Genomic DNA, 3,466 nt, shown 5'->3' with positions numbered 1-3,466 from the left:
ATTTTTTTTAGTTTTTCATTTATGTATTAGGTACAGGGTCTCACTACTTAGCTCTGACTCATAGTTATCCTCCTGTTTACAGCCTCCCCAATACTGAGATTACAGATTTTGTGCTACCACACCTGGACTCGGTTACAGGATCACCTTGCCGTGGGGGTGGGACAGGCATGCCATGCAGGAACACAAATCAAACCCTGGTCCTTGTGCTTGCCAAAGAGGGTGCTTAGTCCACTGAGCTATCTGTACAGTTTCTAGTGTAGTTTTTTCTATCACCATTTTTTATTCTTTAAAGAAAAATATAAATATTCTCCAGTAGGATTCTGCGTGATTGTTGTATACATTGATCATTCAATATATTGAATTGATAACTGATTTATGTGAAAAAATGCAATTAAGTTTGAGAAAGATGAGACAGAAAAGTATATGGACTTGAGATAGTAGACAGCCATTCCAGCGGGGTTGAAATACATATAAATCACAAAGTTTCAAAAGAGTTTGATGTGTTCAGGCAAATGGAACCAAATGTTATTGTCAATTCCTATAATAGCCAAAAGAAAAGAGCCAAAGAGGTTGAAAGAAAGTATAATGTCAAATTTGATGTCTTCAAAAATTAAGCTAAATCCTCCTCTAAAACAAACATATTCTTTTGAGATTATGAGGTCATACATGTGAAATTTTGAAAAAGCAACTGAATATTCCATTCCATCGTAAATTTTCCACTTCATCAGTATATCATGGCTCTTTTTGGCAATGATACACATCATATATTAAATAAAATATTTGAGTTAAAAATGGTTAAATGGGAGACCAGGGAGATGTCTCAATGGAATAAGAGCTTCCCTGGCAAGCGCAAGGGCCAGAGTTCAATGCCAGGTTCTGCAAAAAATAAATAAATAAAAAAGTAATAATAATAATCATCATCATCATTAAACAAATAAAATAAAAATAATAAAAAAGAAAAAAAGAAATAAAGTTAAATGTAAAATTAAAGTGCAGACATTGAAATCTTCACTGTATGGGCATAAAATAATTCAATTTTGTAATTATCACCATAGTAAACTGAACCATTAATACATTTGGGGCAGGAGAATTAGAGCATTTGTTTTGCTTTGCCAAAAAAGAAGCCCAGTAAGCATGTGAAGATAAATTTTGATGGGAATAATTCAAAATAAGTACAGTCATTTGAAAACCTTTGGGGTAAAGAGGGCCTAAAAATACAGGAAAAAGGATAGAGAAGAGGCACTAATGGAAAATAATATGAGGTATAAAGCTTTGTGGACAATAGAAAGCACAATGTGGTGGAAAGGAAAGAGATTTAGAATATCCCTGCACAACAAGAGAGAAAGCGACTACAATAGCATAGACATTTAGGCTGCCGCAGACTTTAGCTGGTAGTATTATATAGATTTGACCAAATGAGGAGAGGGACAGCTATTTGTTTTTCACCAGACGTACTCCACTCACTTTAAACCACACTTATATCAATAAAGAATCAGTGAAATATTTTGGAATATTCAGGTGTTTCTGAGTACCTCCTTCTAAGAATAGCCATTGAGATTGGGAGAGATCTTTTTAAATTTTTTTAATATCTTTTAGGGAAGGATCTACAGGATGTTCAGGGTCTCACTACTAGATTGGACTGGTAGTGATATACCTGTTTACAGCCTCCCAAGAGCTGGGTTACAGGCCTGCACCACCATTCCCAGTCTCAATTGCTGTCTCAGCACACCCTTTGGGCAGAGGCAGCACAGCAGGCCTGGCGTTCAATCCTCTAGCCTTTGCATCTGTTTGCAGGTGCTTTAATCCGCTGAGCTATTCTGCCGGCCTTTGGGAGAGATCTTTTAATGGAGACCCTACATAAGGAAAATATGTTTTCATGTTATATTTTTGAAAGTCATCAGACTCAATGTGTCTACATTCTTAAGGAAGTACAAGCAATTTTCTATAAGTAGAGAGTACTCATGATATTTTCCCTTTATTACAAATACATGAATACACATTACAGTCATGAAGAGGACAGACACTCATTTATATGAAGAACAATATCAGGGAGGAGTTCTTAGCAGACTTGCTACAAATATAGCACTATATGTCCTAAAGTGCAACATCATCGTACCCAAGGCCTTCTTGTATCAGGACCAGTGAAGATCTGTTCTCTTCTATTTTGTGGTTGTCAGCTTCTCTTACAGACTGGGGAGAGATACTTGCAACAGTAGAGAGAGTTCTTACTTCTGTGATGAGAAAAATCATATTTAAAAAAATACTTGAACATGGTGGTTACAGAACATTCCAAATGACAGAAAGCTTCTCTGAAATATGATATAAGACTACCTGATATGGACAATTCTGTTCAAAGTCTACTGTTGATGTTAACAATGAGAAATGAGCTTGTTAAATAATGAAAAGGAACGAGAAAGAGAAAGAAAATGTCTTTCAGAAATGACATTTAAAAAGAAAGCAAAATACGACAATTATATTTTCTCTGTGCCTCATGATAGATTAAACCAAGTATTCATGAGTCATCTGTTTCTTTCCCCAAATGGCAGATCAACTAAATTCTAGTCTTTTGATCCTCATGGGCCACAGATTCATAAATAAATAGAAAATGCAGTCCTTGAAAATGGTGTTATTTGTCAACTGAAACAAGGAGGAAAATTTATTTTATTTTATTTTATTTTGCGGAACCAGGGATTGAACTCAGGTCCTTGCGCTTGCCAGGGAAGCACTTATTCCACTGAGCTGTTGGAGGCCATTAACCGGTATCCATTCTATTCGTCTGCTGAGTCAAGTTTATGGCCCTTCTCACCTCGCCCATTCCCCGTGAATCACGTGCTATGCCCCAGGGGTTGCACCTTCCCCGTTGCCTAGATACCTGCTGACCCCAAGAGCTGAGACTTCCTCATTCCATCACTCCCTATATATACCCAGAACCTCCCCTAAATAAATGAGGCTTGATCAGAATCTTTGTCTTGCCTCCATTTCTCGTGTCTCCTGTCCTTTGTCCCCTCTTCAATTCCCTGCTCCTCCCCCAGGTGACCTTCCTTGACTGACCCACTGGTTCAGGACACTGAGCCATCTCCCCGGCCCCTGAAAATTTTTCTTTTCTTTCTCATGGTAATAAAAATTTGTCACTCTTTAATTGAAGTATTGAACATTCTTAAATAATAGTGGTAAATGTCAACTTCAAACATTTGGTTGTTTCTTACAAAAATATTTGTGACATATCTTGCCTTATTATTTTTTTTTAAATTTTATTTATTTATTTATTTATTTGAGAGAGAGAGAGAGAGAGAGAGAGAGAGAGAGAGAGAGAGAGAGAGATGTGCTCAGCCCACCAGGGGGCAGGGCTGGCTGGCATGTGGTGCTGGGGGATTGAACCGCGGTCCCTGATGCTTTTGCTAAGCTTGTTCTAAGTAGGTGCTTCAGACCACTGAGCCATCTCTCCAGCCCCAATCCTGTACAGTTC

The 3,466-nt window shown here is 37.6% G+C and overlaps 1 pseudogene; it reads right to left on the bottom strand.

Annotated features, from left to right (window-relative positions):
* Positions 1-1,918: 1,918 nt before the first annotated feature.
* LOC101586115 overlaps positions 1,919-3,466 on the bottom strand; it is a 16,650-nt pseudogene continuing 15,102 nt past the window's right edge.

The sequence above is a fragment of the Octodon degus genome, unplaced genomic scaffold (assembly GCF_000260255.1).
Source record: "Octodon degus isolate 3935 unplaced genomic scaffold, OctDeg1.0 scaffold00292, whole genome shotgun sequence".
NCBI classification, from domain to species: Eukaryota; Metazoa; Chordata; class Mammalia; order Rodentia; family Octodontidae; genus Octodon; species Octodon degus.
The sequence above is the reverse complement of the archived record's forward strand: the minus strand, read 5'-3'. Positions and strand labels throughout refer to the sequence as shown.